Below are 18,327 nucleotides of genomic sequence, written 5' to 3'. Positions count from 1 at the left end.
ATATTAGTCATGACCTGATAAATATATAAGATCCCATGGCGTATCCACACCACAGGATCTGGAATGGACAGCAGTTCAGGTAGGTGCATGTTGAACCAGAGAGGCGTGTGGGAGTGGACCCGTGGGATCCCAAGTTTTTTCAGTGCCACCCCCCACACCCTCCGGTGATGTGTCAGCATGTCTGCGTTATGACGGGGGGAGCAACCCGTCAAGGGGGCCCTGAGTACTGCCTGAAGGGGGGTGTGGGCTGGATTGTCAGGATGCCCACAGATTAGTGCCTGATATCGTTGTATTTCGCTTTTATCGAAATAATAAAAATGGGATAATTGTGAGGCAAGGTAGTACTCCTGAAAGTCTGGAAGAGCAGCTCCTCCCAGCGTTGCCGGGTTTTTCAGGAGCTTCCAGGATAATTTATGTCTGCTGTGTCCCCATATAAATGAGTTAAGACTAGACTCAATCGTTTTGAAAAATTTTTGTGGTATATATAGGGGGGCATGCCACACGAGATAGAGTATCTTTGGTAAAAGTATCATTTTAACCAAATTAATGCGTCCCATAACCCCCAGTGGTAGTCTGGCCCAATTCTGTGTCTTAGTCTTGATCAGGGTACATAGAGGTTCAATGTTAAGGAGTGTGTAGTCTGTGAGCGACCTGGTCACCTGCACCCCAAGGTACTTAATCGAGGAGACCCTTGGGAGACTCAGAGGTGGAGACGTGAACGGAGGGGGGAAATGGTCAATGGGAAGGATCTGAGATTTGGACCAGTTAATACGCAAACCCGAATGGCCGCCGATACATTCTATAGAATGAAGGGCAGCGCACAGGGAAGGACCCGAGTCTGCCAGGTATAGGAGGGTATCATCGGCATACAGCCCGATCTTCTCTTCCAGGTTACCAATCTTAAGGCCGCGGATATTAGCATCTGCCCGAATCATGATGGCCAACGGCTCCACCGCCAGTGCATACAGCATGGGGGAAAGAGGACAGCCCTGTCGGGTCCCCCTCTCAAGGGGAAATTGGTCCGATAACCAACCATTCACAAACACCCTGGCCTTGGGGGATTGGTATAGGAGTTGAACCCAACGAATAAAATTGGGGCCAAATCCAAATCTCGAAAGGCACTCCCATAAGTAGTTCCACTCCACAGAGTCAAAGGCCTTAGCGGCATCCAGAGCCACCACGACCCTGGACCCGATGTCATCGTGGGATCCCTGAATATTCATAAATAGACGACGAATGTTCATTGCTGTATTTTTCCCTGGCATAAAGCCTGTCTGATCTTGGTGGACTAGGGACAGAATGACTTGGTTGAGGCGGGAGGCTAGGATCTTAGCTAATATCTTAATATCAACTTGGAGCAGGGAGATAGGTCTATACGATTCTGGGTATTTAGGGTCCTTGCCAGGCTTAGGGATTACTACAATTTGGGCCTCTCTCATAGAGGGGGGTAGGGTACCTGTATCAAAGATAAATTTGTATAAGTCATAAAGTTTAGGGATAAGGGTTTCAGAGTAAGTGGCGTAGAATTCAAGTGGTAAGCCATCTAATCCTGGGGCCTTGGACGCTGCCAGGCAGGAGATAGCCACAGAGATATCTTCTATAGTAATAGGGGCTTCTAACAGTTCAAGCTGTTCATCAGCCAGTCTGGGAAATGCAACTCCCGCCAGGTAGTCCCTGGTGTCTTGGGGAGAGTGGGTGACCCGGGAGGTGTAAAGTGCACGGTAGAACTTCCCAAATTCCTCCGCCACTAGTTGCGGATCGGTGATATCGTTCCCCCGCGGATCTAACAACGACACTACCACAGGGGGATGCGCATCCAGATGGGCCAGGTATGCAAGTAGTTTGCCCGATCGCTCACCGTACTCAAACACCCTCTGCCTACAAAAGAAGATGCGCTGCTTAGCTTTCTCAATGTGCAACTGGGAAACCTGTCGCGTCTGTATCCTAAGATTATTGGCGGTGTTGGGCGAAGGGTCCCGATGGAACGCCTCCTCCAGCACCTGTAGATGTTCCGCAGCCTGTTGCAGAATAAGTTTAGATGACCTTTTGACTCTATTGATGCGCGTGGAAAGGAGGGAGCGGGCATGCAGTTTAAACATCTCCCAGACCATGTCATAAGCAGCTGAGTGCCCGTTAGCCGTGAAGTAATATTGTAGTTCAGTGGGGATGTCTTCCTGGTCCCTCAGGGCCGTCAGCCGACCGGCTCATATTTTACTCTGGTTCACATAGGTCATGATAAACTGGCTCGCCGTGGTCCCAGTTGTTCTCCATGATTACATTTGTCCGAACGGAGCTGCATTAGTTATACTGTACTACATGTCGGAGGTGGGGTTTCTCTCTTTTCTGCATGAAACTCTAGGACTCCCCTCTGAGAACCCAGAGTTATTTGGCTGCCTATTTTTTGTTACCATGTAATTGTGACCCTGAGTCATGCTGTATGGTTGACTGTTATATTTATGTTGTTCTACTTATACTTAATAAAAGAATAAAACAACAAAAAAAAAGAAGTCAATGCCAACAACTTAAAAAAAAAGCCTATGGCATCGAGAAATCCCAGGCGGTCTCCCATCCCGGTACTAACCAGGTCCCAACCCTGCTTAGCCTCTGAGATCAAATGAGATTTGGCTCTTTCAGGGTGATGCAGCCATAGTAGATTTTTTCAGGCACGCTCAACCCTCTTGACAAATGCCAAGATGGTCACCTTAGGAAACAAACAAAAAAAACAAGTCAACACCAACAACATAAAAAGAAGCCTACCGCACCTAGTATTTCCAGGCGGTCTCCCATCCAGGTATTAACAAGACGCGGCCCTTTCTAGCCTCTGAGATCAGCGGAGATTGGGCGCTTTCAGGGTGATGTGCCCATAGGCAATCTCTTTGGGCACTCTCATCCCTCTTGAAAAATGCCAATATAGTCACCCTGGGAAACAAGCGAAAAAAAACAGGTCAACGCCAACAACATAAAAAGAAGAATACGGCACCTGGTATTCCAAGGCCGTCTCCCATTCAAGTACTAACTAGGCCCAACCCTTCTTAGCCTCTGAGATCAGAAGAGATATGGTGCTTTCAGGGTGATGTGGCTGTAAGCGATCTCTTTAGGCACTCTCAACCCTCTTGACAAATGCCAAGATGATCACTTTGGGAAACAAGCGAAAAAAACAGGTCAACACCAACAACATAAAAAGAAGCCTGCAGCATCTGGAAAACCCAGGCGGTCTCCCATCCAGGTACAAACCAGGCCCAACCCTGCTTAGCCTCTGAGACCAAGCGAGATTGGGCGCTTTCAGGGTGTTGTGCTCGTAGGCAATTTCTTTGTGCACTCTCAACCCTCTTGACACATGCCAAGATGGTCACCTTGGGAAACAAGGGAAAATAAAACAGGTCAACGCCGACAACATAATGAGAAGCCTACGGCACCTGGTATTCCCAAGCTGTCTCCCATCCAGGAACTAACCAGGCCCATCGCTGCTTAGCCTTCAAGATCAGATGAGATTGGGATCTTTCAGGGTGATTTGGCCGTAGGCACTCACTTTGGGCACTCTGAAGCCTCTTGACAAAGGCCAAGATGGTCACCTTGGGAAACAAGCTAAAAAAAACAGGTCAAAGCCAACAACATAAAAGAAGCCTACGGCATCCAGTATTCCCAGGCGATCTCCCAATTAAGACACTAACCAGACCAGATCCTTCTATGGCACCTGGTCTTCCCAGGCAGTCTCCCATCCAGGTACTAACCAGGCCTGACGCTGCTTAGCCTCTGAAATCAGATGAGATCGGGTGCTTTCAGGTTGATGTGGCCGTAAGCTTTCTCTTCAAGACACGCCCAACCCTCTTGACAAACGCCAAGATGGTCGCCTTGAGAAACAAGCAAAAAAAACAGGTCAAAGCCAACAACATAAAAAGAAGCCTATGGGCTTACAGCGGACCCTAAAAGATGGGACCCACTAGCTCTGTCATGGTTCGGACGCTGTAATGTGTTGAAGATGAACGCAATGCCACGACTTCTGTATCTACTACAAGCCTTACCTATCAAAATACCCCAGACTTTCTTTCATGCGGTTCGCTCAATCTTTATCAAGTTCCTCTGGCGCGGAAAACATATGCGTATTGGTAGGGCAATGCTATTGCGACCGAAATTGCGGGGAGGTATTGGCTTCCCGGACCCTGCTCTATATTACACAGAGACGCACATGACACCGGTGGCTGACTGGTGCCGGTGTTCTGCCATATACTGTCCGGCCATGATATAGTGTCTGCGCCGTACTGCGCATGCGCAGTACGGAGCAGACGAAGCTTCGGAGATTTTCATGCGCGGTGAGTGGAGGTGGTAGCCCCACCATCCAAGTGGACATAGGGTTGTGCATATTAGAGGGCCCCTCGCAGGCGAGCTTCGGGCTTGGCCTCGCTGCGCTCGGCTCTTTTATATTCTTTTATATTCTTACTCTATGTCACATACTCACAGTCCCGGTACAAATATGCAAAATAGAGCAAAAGAGTACATGGTTTATTTTGATGTATGATAGTTTTATTGCATGCTTGATGTGGATGATTAAAATCGTGTAGTGATCTATATTTAGCATAAGAATGAAAAGGCATAACATGGCAATGAGACAAAATCCATTAGAGATGTGAGCTAGATGAAATGATGAAATGTCTCTGTATAGCCCAGATTGTCTTCTGTTATCACTTAGCCTACCCTCTAAATTCACTAGCTTCTCTATATACACCAGCATGTTTACACTAGCCGGTCTTCTGCATACAATAGCCTGTCTTCGATATACACTAGCCTATGTTCTGAATACACTAGCCCGTCTTCTGTCCTCTGTATGCTCTAGCCTGTCTTCTGTATACATTAGTCTCTCTGTATAAACTAGCATCTCTGTATACCCCAAACTGTCTTCTGTAAAAACTTGTCTCTCTTTATAGCCTGTCTAGCCTTTCTTCTGTACACACTAGCTTCTCTGTATACACTAACCAGGCTTCTATATACAATAGCTTCACTCTATGCACTAGCCTCTCTGTATAATCTAGCCTCTCTATATACCCTAGATAGTGTTCTGCATCTCCGTAGTGGTAGCCTCTCCGTAGAAGCCAGCCTTTATTCTGTATTCACTAGCCTTTCTTCTGTATGCTGTAGTCTTCTATATATACTAGCTTCTCTGTACACCCTTGCATCTCTGTAATACACTAAACCCTCTGTATACCACAGCCTGTCTTCTGTATACACTAGACTGTAAACACTAGCTAGAATACACCAGCCTGTCTTCTGTACCCACTAGAATCTCTGTATACACTACCCAGTCTTCTGTATACACTGTCAGCTTGGATGTATACCCAAGCCTGTCTTCTGTATACACTAGTCTCTCTATATGCACTGTCCTATCTGTATACACGCGACTCTCTCTATACACTAACCTCTCTATATACACTAACATCTTTGTATATACTAGCCTCTCTTTAAATTAGCCTCTCTGTGTACCCCAGCCTCATTGTTTACTCTAGCATCTCTGTATACTCAAGCCTATCTGCATACACGAGTCTGTATTCTGTATTCACTAGCCTGTATTCACTAGCCTTATATATACTAGCTTCTCGCTTCTCTGTACACCCTTGCATTTCTGTACACTAGACTCTCTGAATACACTAAACCCTCAGTATACCACAGCCTGTCTTCTGTATACATTAGACTGTAAAAACTAGCTAGAATACACCAGCCTGTCTTCTTTACCCAATAGACTCTCTGTATGCACTACCCAGTCTTCTGTATACACTGTCAGCTTTGATGTATACCCAAGCCTGTCTTCTGTATACACTAGTTTCTCTATATGCACTGTCCTTTCTGTATACTCTCGACCCTCTCTATACATTAACCTCTCTATATACACTAACATCTTTGTATATACTAGCCTCTCTTTAAATTAGCCTCTCTGTGTACCCCAGCCTCACTGTTTACTCTAGCATCTCTGTATACTCAAGCCTATCTACATACACGAGTCTTCTGTATTGTGTATTAACTAGCCTTTCTTCTGTATGCTGTAGTCTTCTATATATACCAGCTTCTCTGTACACCCTTGCATCTCTGTAAACACTGTGTAAACTAGCCAGTCTTATGTATACACTCGCCGACTGTATACACTAGACTCTCTGAATACACTAAACTCTCTGTATACCACAGCCTGTCTTCTGTATACACTAGACTGTAAAAACTAGCTAGAATACACCAGCCTGTCTTCTGTACCCACTAGACTCTCTGTATACACTACCCAGTCTTCTGTATAGAATGTCAGCTTTCATGTATACCCTTTCTGTATACACTAGCTTCTCTATATGCACTGTCCTTTCTGTATACACTCGACTCTCTCTATACACTAACCTCTCTATATACACTAACATCTTTGTATTTGTCTTTAAACTAGCCTCTCTGTGTACCCCAGCCTCACTGTTTACTCTAGCATCTCTGTATACTCAAGCCTATCTACATACACGAAACCTGTATTCTGTATTCACTAGCCTTTCTTCTGTATGCTGTAGTCTTCTATATATACCAGCTTCTCTGTACACCCTAGCACTGTAACAGTGCTAGGTTCCTGTATTACAGAAACAGAACACCAGCAATAAGGTGTATACTGTGCAGGAGGCACACAACACCGACTCTAACTTCTGCACTGCAGATGCATGTATTGCAGAAATTGAACACCAGTAATAAAGGGTAGCTTCAGGTGTGTACTGTGCAGGAGGCACATAACACCCACTGTAACAGTGCTAGGTTCCCAAGCAGTAAAGACACTGTCCCTGCCTATCGTCCTCTTTCCCTGACCACCGCAACACACTATACAAGGCCGCCGTGCTGGCGGCCTTATATAGTGTGGGGTGTGTACTAAACCCCCCTGAGCTATAATTGGCCACAGGAATCCTGCCTGTGGTGAATTGTGGCTCTCCTCACACAGGATGTCACATCTGTTCTTATTATATAGAACCTATTATGCTCCTCGTAAACTTTTTCAGTTTTGCCGAACGGCCGGACGCAAGTTGCCCCCGGTGCGGGAACATGGGGGGAGACATGATGCACATGTTTTGGAGATGCCCGAAGTTGATCCGCTACTGGACAGAGGTGACAGGAACCATTGATCGGGTGGTTGGAACCTCCACCAGGATGGGGGCGAAGTATTGTCTCCTGGGATTAGTTGAAGGAGTTGGAAACTCATCTGATCTCAGAGGCTAAGCAGGGTCCGGCCTGGATAGTACCTAATTAAAGGTGCCGTAGGAATCTTTTTATATTGTTGACTTTGACCTGTTTTTCTTTCGCTTGTTTCCCAAGGTGACCATTTTAGCATCAGTCAAGAGTTTTGAGTATGTCCCAAAGTGTTCGCCTGAGGTCACATCACCCTGAAAGCGCCCGATCTCAGAGGCTAAGCAGGGTCTGGGTCAGATGGGAGACCGCCAGGGTCTATGTTGTTGACGTTGACCTTTTTTTTTCACTTGTTTCCCAAGATAACCATCTTGGTATTTGTCAAGAGGGTTGAGAGTGTCTAAATAGAACACCTATGGCCACATCACCCTGAAAGCGCACAATCTCATCTGATCTCGGAGGCCTAGCAGTGTACGGCCTGGTTAATACCTGTATGGGAGACCATCTGTGAATACCAGGTGCCGTAGGCTTCTTTTTATGTTGTTGGCGTTTACCTGTTTATTTTCGCTTGTTTCCCAAGGTGACCATCTTGGCGCTTAACAAGAGGGTTGAGAGTGCCCAAAGAGATCACCTACGGGCCCATCACCCTGAAAGCGCCCAATCTCATCTGATCTCAGAGGCTAAACAGTGTCGGGCCTGGTTAGTACCTGGATGGGAGACCGCCTGGAAATACCAGGTGCCATAGGCTTCTTTTTTTGTTGTTGGCTTTGAACTGTTTTTTTCGCTTGTTTCTCAAGGCGACCATCTTGGCGTTTGTCAAGAGGGTTGGGCGTGTCTTGAAGAGAACACTTACGGCCACATCACCCTGAAAGCACCCGATCTCGTCTGATTTCAGAGGCTTAGGAGCATCAGGACTGGTTAGTACCTGGGTGGGAGACTGCCTGGAAAGACCAGGTGACATAGAAGGATCTGGTCTGGTTAGTGTCTTGATTGGGAGAACGCCTGGGAATACCGGATGCCGTAGGATTCTTTTTATGTTGTTGGCTTTGACCTGTTTTTTTTCCCTTGTTTCCCAAGGTGACCATCTTGGCATTTGTCAAGAGGGTTGAGAGTGCACAAAGAAATTGCCTACGGGCACAACACCCTGAAAGCGCCCAATCTCGTTTGGTCTCAGAGGCTAAGCAGGGTTGGGCCTGGTTTGTACCTGGATGGGAGACCGCCTGGGTTTTCCAGATGCCGCAGGCTTCTTTTTATGTTGTTGGCGTTGACTTGTTTTTTTTGTTTGTTTCCCAAGGTGACCATCTTGGCGTTTGTCAAGAGGGTTGAGCGTGCATTTGATCTCAGAGGCTAAGCAGGGTTGGGACATGGTTAGTACCTGGATGGGAGACCGCCTGGGATTTCTCGATGCCATAGGCTTTAGTTTTTAAGCTGTTGGCATTGACTTATTTTTTTTATTTTTATTATTCTTTTATTAAGTAGAACAACATAAATATAACAGTCAACCATACAGCATGACCCAGGGTCACAATTACATGCTAACAAAAAATAGGCAGCCAAATAACTCTGGGTTCTCAGAGGGGAGTCCTACAGTTTCATGCAGAATATAGAGAAACCCCACCTCCGACATGTAGTACAGTATAACTAGTGCAGCTCCGTTCGGACAAATGTAATCATGGAGAACAACTGGGACCACAGCGAGCCAGCTTATCATGACCTACGTGAACCAGAGTAAAATATGAGCCGGTCATGTCCAGAACCCTGGGGTTCTTCTGGGTCCTGAAGGCTAGTAAGGAGACAAGGCATAGTTAAAAGGGAGGACGGGGGAAGAAGAGAGTGCAAAGACGGAGAGAGAGGAGGTGGGGGGATGGCGGCGGGGAAAAAAAGAAAAATAAAGACAAAAAGGGAGGGGGGGAATGCCACCCAGGGCAGACATGGCCTACGTAGGTAAACGTTAGATGTTCAGTCGTTTTCTGGGACGGAGGCACTGCTCACCTCCCGAATGTAGTCTCGAGTACCAGTAAAATACCTCCAGGGCCTCCATGTAACACTAAATGCCTCTTCAGTGTTGTGAAGGGTGGCGGTCAATTCTTCCATCCGGAGAATATGATTGACTTTGGAATACCACAGCACCTTGGATGGGGGCTGAGGCTGCCTCCACAGTGCGGGAATGCAGGCCCGGGCGGCATTCAGGAGTTGCATCGTGAGGGTTTTTTTGTATTTTCGAACAGGCTGTTTGGTCAAGTGTAGAAGGCACGCTACTGGGAACCCAAAAGTTCCTCAAGGTCGGGCATGCCCAGAAAAGGTGTCCCATGGTCCCCATATCTGAATTTCACCTCCAACAAACATCCGGGATCGATCTATCCATTTTATTCAGAAGGTATGGGACTCTATACCAGCGTGAGACTATCTTGTATGTTGATATTGGTTTGCGATGGAAGCTTTATGTACTAAGGTCAGGATCTTCCCTATCTGTTGTGGGGTAAATGTGATGCCTAAGTCCCTCTCCCATTTGTGGATAAATGGTGGGGGTCGACTCCTCCTCCTGACTACTCAATAGGTTGTACAGGAGGGAGAGGGTGTGTCGCACAGGTTCCCTTTTGTGACAGATGGATTTATAGGGTGTCAGGTCTCTAGGAGTGTAGGGGGCCCTTTGTATGGCCAGAAAAAAGTGACGAAGTTGATAAGCACTAAACAAGTCAAGCGGAGGGTCAGAAAGCTCGGCGACAGTTTGCGTGGTCGGGAGCCCTCCCGTGGGCCACACCTCTCCCAGACGCTGTTTCCCCACCACTGTCAACTGTCGCAGTTTCTTGTTGGTAAGTCCCGGTGGGAAGTCTGGATTACCTATAACCGGAGTCATTGGTGATGGCAGGGGAGCAATGTGTGTGCAGCGGAACAACCTCCGCACAACAGCCAACGTAGCTCCCACTACGGGGTGACCTCTGAGGTCTTTTGGTAGGGAGGACAGGAGCCACGGGGAGGTCAATAGGGGAATGGAACCATCCTCAATCTCCATCTCCACCCACTGCTTGTGTGGGCCATTACAATGCCAATCAACGACTCTCGCTAGCAGAGCCACTCTGTAGTATTGTCTGAGATCTGGGAGACCCAGACCCCCCTTGTCCTTTGGTCTGGCAAGCAATTGCAAACGGGCTCTGGGCGGTTTGCGCTCCCAAATAAAGTCCCGGAGCAGCACCTGCAGTTGTCTGAAAAAAATTGGGGGTAACCGGATCGGTAATATCTGGAACATGTATAAGATCCGAGGGAGGGCCATCATTTTGAATGCATTACAGCGCCCGAACCAGGTCAGTGTTAAAGCATGCCAGTTTCCCAAATCAGATTTCAGTCTATCCAGGAGAGGGACAAAATTAAGCAGGTACAATTGCGCTAAATCCGCTGCGATGTCAACGCCCAGTTAACGTATAGATTTTTCAGCCCAGTAGAATGGAAAAGCAGACTGGAGCCTCTTGGCCTCACCATCCGGGACCGATATATTCAATACAGCCGACTTGGCGCAATTGTTTTTATAGTTTGATAGGCTGCCGTGTCGCTGTAGAGACGCAAGTATTTTGGGAAGCAAAATGTGTGGATTGGAGACGAAAAAATTAGATCGTCAGCGTACGCCGCAATTTTGTGGTGTGCCGAGGGTTTGGATATGCCAGTAATATTCGGGTCATTCCGAACGTGACACATAAGTGGTTCCAGTGTCAGAATTAAAATTAGGGGAGACAGAGGGCACCCCTGCCTCGTCCCATTAGTGATGGGGAAAGAGTCCGAGCACCACTCGGTCACCCGTAAAGCTGCCGACGGCGTGGAGTAATGCGGCATTACCCAGCTCATCATGTTGGGGCCAAGACCTATATGTTCCAGGGTGGCCTGCATAAAGTGCCAGGCCACCCTGTCAAAGGCCTTCTCCGCGTCCGTTGACAACATAAGCAAGGGCCTTCCCTGTACATGCGCCGCATGGATTAAATTGAGGACTCGGGCCGTATTGTCTCTAGCTTCCGACTTATTTATATTTTTTTGCTTGTTTCCCAAGGTGACCATCTTGGCGTTTGTCAAGAGGGTTGAAAGTGCCTGAAGAGATTGCCTACGGGCACATCACCCTGAAATCACCCGATCTCGTTTGATGTTGGAGGCTAATAGAGTCGGGCCTTGTTAGTACCTGAATGGGAGACCACCTGGGATTACCAGTTATTGTAGGCTTCTTTTTATGTTGTTGGCGTTGACCTGTTTTTTTTCCGCTTATTTCCCAAAGTGACCATCTTGGTGTTTGTCAAGAGGGTTGAGAGTGCCTGAAGAGATTGCCTATGGCCACATCACTCTGAAAGCACCCAATCTCGTCTGATCTTGGAGGCTAAGAAGAGTCGGGCCTGGTTAGTACCTGGATGGGAGACCACCTGGGATTACCAGTTATTGTAGGCTTCTTTTTATGTTGTTGGCGTTGATTCGTTTTTTTTTTTTGCTTGTTTCCCAAGGTGACCATCTTGGCATTTGTCAAGAGGGATGAGAGTGCCCAAAGAGATCGCTTACAGCAGCATCATCCTGAAAGAGCCCTATCTCTTCTCTTCTCTGAGGCTAAGAAGGGTTGGGCCTAGTTAGTACCTGGATGGGAGATGGCGTTGGAATACCAGGTGCCGTATTCTTCTTTTTATGTTGTTGACATTGACCTGTTTTTTTTTTCACTTGTTTCCCAAGGTGACCATCTTGGCATTTGTCAAGAGGGTTGAGAGTGCCCGAAGAGATCACCTACGGCCCCATCACCCTGAAAGCGCCGAATCTCGTCTGATCTCGGATGCTAAACAGTGTCGGGCCTGGTTAGTACCTGGATGGGAGACCGCCTGGGAATACCAGGTGCCATAGGCTTCTGTTTTTTTTTTTTTATTTAGTAGTATGCGACATACAATGCAAAGGCAACTTCACAGAATGTGTGATACAAATAGTTACAAACAAATGATCATATTGCATGGATATCAGAGCCAATGGTAAGAAGTCTGAGGAGAATAGCACGTGTACAGCTTTGCGGTCATATCAAGATGAGATTAAAGCTCCATCTCGTTGGGATCCTCTCAGAGGCGTAACTAGAAACCTCAGGGCCCCGGTGCAAGAAATCAGGAAGGGCCCCCCCCCGAAAAGCATGATTTTGATACTATATTTTTTTTCCACTGTACAACAAAGTAAAACATTTCTGTGCAGCCTGTGTCCCGAGTGGAACTTGTGTCACCAGTGCAGTGGTGGCCGTGGAGAGGGGTGGTGGTACTGGAGGTGGGTGGCGGTGGTGGTACTGGAGGGGGATGGTGGTCCTGGAGAGGGGTGGTGGTGGTACTGGAGGTGGGTGGTAGTGGTACTGGAGGGAATAGTGGTCCCGGAGAGGGGTGGTGGTGGTACTGGAGGGGGATGGTGGTCCTGGAGAGGGGTGGCGGTGGTACTGGAGGTGGGTGGCGGTGGGACTGGAGGTGGGTGGCAGTGGTGGTACTGAAGGGGGGGTGGTGGTACTGGAGAGGGGTGGCGGTCCTGGAGAGGGGTGGCGGTACTGGAGAGGGGTGGCGGTGGTACTGGAGGTGGGTGGCGATGGTACTGGAGCGGCATGGTGGTTCTGGAGGTGGGTGGTGGTACTGGAGAGGCATGGTGGTCCTGGAGAGGGGTGGCGGTACTGGAGAGGGGTGGCGGTGGTACTGGAGGTGGGTGGCAATGGTACTGGAGCGGCATGGTGGTTCTGGAGGTGGGTGGTGGTACTAGAGAGGCATGGTGGTCCTGGAGAGGGGTGGCGGTGGTACTGGAGGTGGGTGGCGATGGTACTGGAGCGGCATGGTGGTTCTGGAGGTGGGTGGTGGTACTGGAGAGGCATGGTGGTCCTGGAGAGGGGTGGCGGTACTGGAGAGGGGTGGCGGTGGTACTGGAGGTGGGTGGCAATGGTACTGGAGCGGCATGGTGGTTCTGGAGGTGGGTGGTGGTACTAGAGAGGCATGGTGGTCCTGGAGAGGGGTGGCGGTGGTACTGGAGGTGGGTGGCATGGTGGTGGTACTGGAGAGGGGGTGGCGGTGGTACTGGAGGTGGGTGGCACGGGGGTGGTGGTCCTGGAGGTGGGTGGCACGGGGGTGGTGGTACTGGAGGAGGGGTGGCGGTGGTACTGGACATCAGGATCCCCAGATACCCCCCCTTACTTTAGGGTCCCTAGACAGTCACCCCCCTTAAAGAGGTTTCTCTGTACCTTGCTGGACTCTGCTGTGCACCTTGGCCCCCAGCAGATCTCTGTACCCCCCCCCCCCCACCTGGGGGGAGGCAGCGATCAGCAGCTCTATGATGTTGATGGACGGCGGGATCTTCCTGAGTCTACACACACACACTGGAGAGGGGTCAGCATGGCTGTGAGTGGAGAGCGTGTCTCATGTAAACAGCAGCACAGAGACACCGGGACTTGGGAGTGAAGTTTCGTCCGCTCTCGCAAAGCACACAGCTGATCCTGCTCCCCCTTCGCCCCCCCCCTCCCCTCCTCTCCTCTCCTCTCTCCTGTGTTCTCTGCGGGAAATGTGAGCTTGTTCGCTTCACACCTGAATGCCCGCAGAGAGCAGAGAACACACGAGAGAGGAGGGGAGGGGGGCCGAAGGGGGAGCAGGATCAGCTGTGTGCTTTGCGAGAGCGGACGAAACTTCACTCCCAAGTCCCGGTGTCTCTGTGCTGCTGTTTACATGAGACACGCTCTCCACTCACAGCCCTGTGAATAGCAACCACGCCGGGGCCCCCCCACAGTGATGGAATTCCAGGGCCCAGTCGCAACTGCGACTGTTGCGACCCTGATAATTCCGCCACTGGATCCTCTACCACTTAAAATATTATTGATACTAGCCCTGCTACCCTCGAAGAGTTTAGATATCCATAGATAGGGGAAGAGTATTGTGTAGTAGTCAAATGGGGTCGGAACATACCATTTTCTTTTCCCTTTTTTGAGTTAAGAAGGGAAATAGTAGAACTGAAAGGAGGGAGAAGGGGAAAGAGAAGATTGGGGAAGGAAATGGCAGAAAAGGAAAAGAAGGGGTAAGGGGGTGTCGTGGGTAGAGTGGATAGGATGGGGTCCCCTCCCAGGGAGCAAGAGACGCCCTCGGCTCACCAGCTCATCAGCTGTCCAACGTTTGGAACAGCGATCTCCAACGATCACCATGAGCTTACTATGTCTCGCGGAGGTATTCTTCCGAAAAGCGAAACTGGGTCCAGTAGAACCATCTGTTCCCCTGCTCCTCCGTTTTATCCCTCATTGTGGCAGTCAGGTCTTCCATTCGTTCAATATCATTTACCCTTGCGAACCACTGGGTCACCATTGGAGCAGATTGCTCTTTCCACTGACTTGGGATGCAGGCCCAAGCTGCATTGAGGAGATGTTTAACCACTTGCTTACTGGGCACTTAAACCCCCCTCAGTCCCAGACCAATTTTCAGCTTTCAGCGCTGATGCACTTTGAGTGACAATTGCGCGGTCATACAACACTGTACCCAAATGAAATTTTTATCATTTTTTTCCCACAAATAGAGCTTTCTTTTGGTGGTATTTAGTCACAGCTCGGAGTTTTATTTTTTGCTAAACAAACAAAAAAAGATGCAAAAAAAAAAAAAAAAAAATCATGTTTTAATAGTTTGTTATAAAATTTTGCAAACGGGTCATTTTTCTCCTTCATTGAAGTGCGCTGATTAGGCGGCACTGATAGGCTGCATTGGTGGGCACTGATGGGCTGCATTGGTGGGCACTGATGGGCTGCATTGGTGGGCACTGATGGGCTGCACTGGTGGGCACTGATAGGCATAGTTAAGGCGGCACTAATAGGCACAGATAAGGCGGCACCGATGGGCACAGATAAGGCGGCACTGATGGGCAAAGATGGGCACAGATAAGATGGCACGGATGGGTGGCACGGATAAGTGGCACGGATGGGTGGCACGGATGGGCACTGATAGGTACCACAGATAGATGGGACTGATGGGCACTGATAGGTGGCACTGATAGGTGGCTCTGATAGGTGGCACTGCTGGGCACTGATGGGCGGCACTGCTGGGCACTGATGGGCGGCACTGCTGGGCACTGATGGGCGGCACTGGGGTGCAGCACCTGAGGCAGATTTTGGGTGGCACTGTGGGTGGCACTGCTGGGTGGCACTGTGGGTGGCACTGTGGGCACTGCTGGGTGGCACTGTGGGCACTATGGGCACTGCTGGGTGGCACTGACAGGGGGGCACTTACTTTATTCAGGATGGCACTGCGGGTGGCAGGTGGGCACTGGCAGGGGGCAGGTGTCCTTTTATATTGCTGGCCGTGATCGGGACTGATGTCCCGAACACGGCCGCCGGCGATCGGCTTTTTTTTTTTCTCCTCGCGCTGTCAGCGCGAGGAGGAATACTAGCCGATTACCGGCTCCGTTTTATCACATGATCAGCTGTCATTGGCTGACAGCTGATCACGTGATAAGGGGTCGGGATCGACCCCTTACACGGATCGGTGATCAGGCGAGTCTCACGGACTCGCCGATCACAGAGCGCGCCGCGCGCGCCCCTCAGGGGGCGCGCAGGCCGCTCGTAACCGGGACTACGTCAATAGACGTAGTCCCGAAAATGTGGGTCCGCGCTATTGCCGTCATTTTGCAATAGCGCGGATCCCAAGTGGTTAAGTAAGGACTTATGATAACGCTTTCTCGACATAGGAGTTAGATTGAGAAGAACTGCTGCGGGATCATTGGCTAAGGAAATGTCTGTGAACTTGTGGATGAGTCTCAGGACAGGCTGCCAGAATGTTTGTAATTTAGGGCATTCCCAGAAAATGTGGAGAATGGTGCCACATTTGGTCCACAGCGACAGCAGCGGTCAGATTGACCGGGGAATATTTTGGCCAACACCACCGGTGTACGATACCAGCGTGTGATCAGCTTATATGAGATCTCCTGATATTTACTGCAGAGTGACGACTTATGAGCGAAAAAGAGTATTCTGTCCTTCTGTGGTTTGGAGAATGTAGTTTGTAAGTCCCTTTTCCATTTAGCTAGGAAGGGTGGATCCGTGGAGGATTGTGCGTCTGTCAGGATTTGGTAGGACCTAGAGAGGGAACCACGAATTGGGCCATCATCCAGGCAAAGTTCCTCGAAGGGGTGGAATTGTCTAGAGAAGAACGAATGGTTAGGTAGTGATCCGAGGAAATGGATTAGCTGTCTAGCTCTCCAGCTATGCAATGCAACAGGTACTTGCTCTAGCAGTATGGTCCCCGTGGGAATCAAGCCCGTGGGTCCAAGAAATAGGGCTGCTCTCAGAAGCCCTTTCGGGGCTTGCCTGGTAAAGGCCTGGTCAGACAGGCCCGGAGGGAATCTAGGATGTCCAATAATTGGGGTCATAGGAGAAGGGAAGTTAGTCAGGTGGGAAAGGTGAAAAAAAACTATCCATCTCGGCGAGCGAGGGGCCAATTAACGGGTGAGTAGTCACACAGGGCTCCAATGGCCTCCCCGCCCAAGGCAGACGAGCCAGTGGAACCCGCGCCATCTCCTGCTCTAGCTTGACCCATAGCTTCAGTTCCCCATGCCGGTGTCTTATCACATATGGTCCCCCATCGGATAGTGTCCGCTGTGTACTGCGCATGCGCAGTACACAGCAGCACAGATTCCGAAAATTGCCGAGCATGAACGGCGCCTGCGCACTGAGTCCAGGTTCTATCCCCACTATCCAAGTGGACATAGAGTAAGAATATAAAAGAGCCGAGCGCAGTGAGGCCGAGCCCGAAGCGTGGCGAGCGAAGCTCGCCTGCGAGGGGCCCTCTAATATTCACAACCCTATGTCCGCTTGGATGGTGGGGCTACCACCTCCACTCACCGCGCAGGCGCCGTTCAGCTTCGGAGATTTTCTGAAGCTTCGTCTGCTTCGCAGTACGGCGCGGACACTATATCATGGCCGGACAGTATATGGCAGAACACCGGCACCAGTCAACCACCGGTGTCATGTGCGTCGCTGTGTAATATAGAGCAGGGTCTGGGAAGCCAATACCTCCCCGCAATTTCGGTCGCAATAGCATTGCCCTACCAATACGCATATGTTTTCCGCGCCAGAGGAACTTGATAAAGATTGAGCGAACCGCATGAAAGAAAGTCTGGGGTATTTTGATAGGTAAGGCTTGTAGTAGATACAGAAGTCGTGGCATCGCGTTCATCTTCAACACATTACAGCGTCCGAACCATGACAGAGCTAGTGGGTCCCATCTTTTAAGGTCCGCTGTAAGCCCATAGGCTTCTTTTTATGTTGTTGGCTTTGACCTGTTTTTTTTTGCTTGTTTCTCAAGGTGAGCATCTTGGCGTTTGTCAAAAGGGTTGGGCGTGTCTTGAAGAGAACGCTTACGGCCACATCAACCTGAAAGCACCCGATCTCGTCTGATTTCAGAGGCTAAGCAGCGTCAGGCCTGGTTAGTACCTGGATGGGAGACTCCCTGGGAAGACCAGGTGCCATAGAAGGATCTGGTCTGGTTAGTGTCTTGATTGGGAGATCGCCTGGGAATACTGGATGCCGTAGGCTTCTTTTTATGTTGTTGGCTTTGACCTGTTTTTTTTAGCTTGTTTCCCAAGGTGACCATCTTGGCCTTTGTCAAGAGGCTTCAGAGTGCCCAAAGAGAGTGCCTACGGCCAAATCACTATACTATATATCTATATCTATAATAATAAATAATATTTTTAGTTATTATATATAAGATACTATATAGGTGATTTGGCCGTAGGCACTCTCTTTGGGCACTCTGAAGCCTCTTGACAAAGGCCAAGATGGTCACCTTGGGAAACAAGCTAAAAAAAACAGGTCAAAGCCAACAACATAAAAAGAAGCCTACGGCATCCAGTATTCCCAGGCGATCTCCCAATCAAGACACTAACCAGGGGGGGGGCGTGGCCTAGGCATGAAGGAGTGAGGACGCTCTTTTCCGGAGCTCCTGGTCCGTGACCCCTCCGCACCCCTTTACCACAGTCTGGTCGCATATTTCGGCATCGCCGACATCCCCGCGCATCGGCGGAACACAGCCAGCCGAGCGGGGTCCGCCGCTGCTGCCATGGACAGGTACTTGGTCCCGCTGCAGCCTCCGGCCTCCACGCCGGATCCAGCCAAGATGGCGCCCGCGGCCTCCGGCGCTCCAGGACATGCGGCACAGAGGGAAGGTGAGCAGACTGCTATGTAGGGACACGACATGCCCCCGTTCTCCT

General features: G+C 49.7%; 5 pseudogenes; 3 read left to right on the top strand and 2 right to left on the bottom strand.

Annotated features, from left to right (window-relative positions):
* Positions 1–3,404: 3,404 nt before the first annotated feature.
* LOC143958459 (5S ribosomal RNA) lies at positions 3,405–3,523 on the bottom strand (annotated as a pseudogene).
* Positions 3,524–3,682: 159 nt separating this feature from the next.
* LOC143958832 (5S ribosomal RNA) lies at positions 3,683–3,801 on the bottom strand (annotated as a pseudogene).
* A 3,953-nt stretch (positions 3,802–7,754) lies between these two features.
* On the top strand, positions 7,755–7,873 carry LOC143958761 (5S ribosomal RNA; annotated as a pseudogene).
* Positions 7,874–11,428: 3,555 nt separating this feature from the next.
* On the top strand, positions 11,429–11,547 carry LOC143958403 (5S ribosomal RNA; annotated as a pseudogene).
* A 322-nt stretch (positions 11,548–11,869) lies between these two features.
* Positions 11,870–11,988, top strand: LOC143958487 (5S ribosomal RNA; annotated as a pseudogene).
* The last annotated feature ends 6,339 nt before the right edge of the window (positions 11,989–18,327 follow it).

Source organism: Lithobates pipiens, unplaced genomic scaffold, assembly GCF_037356315.1.
Source record: "Lithobates pipiens isolate NorthernLeopardFrog02 unplaced genomic scaffold, aLitPip1_a1.2 Scaffold_61, whole genome shotgun sequence".
Lineage (NCBI taxonomy): Eukaryota > Metazoa > Chordata > Amphibia > Anura > Ranidae > Lithobates > Lithobates pipiens.
Note: the sequence above shows the minus strand (reverse complement) of the source record. Positions and strands in the feature narration are given on the sequence as shown.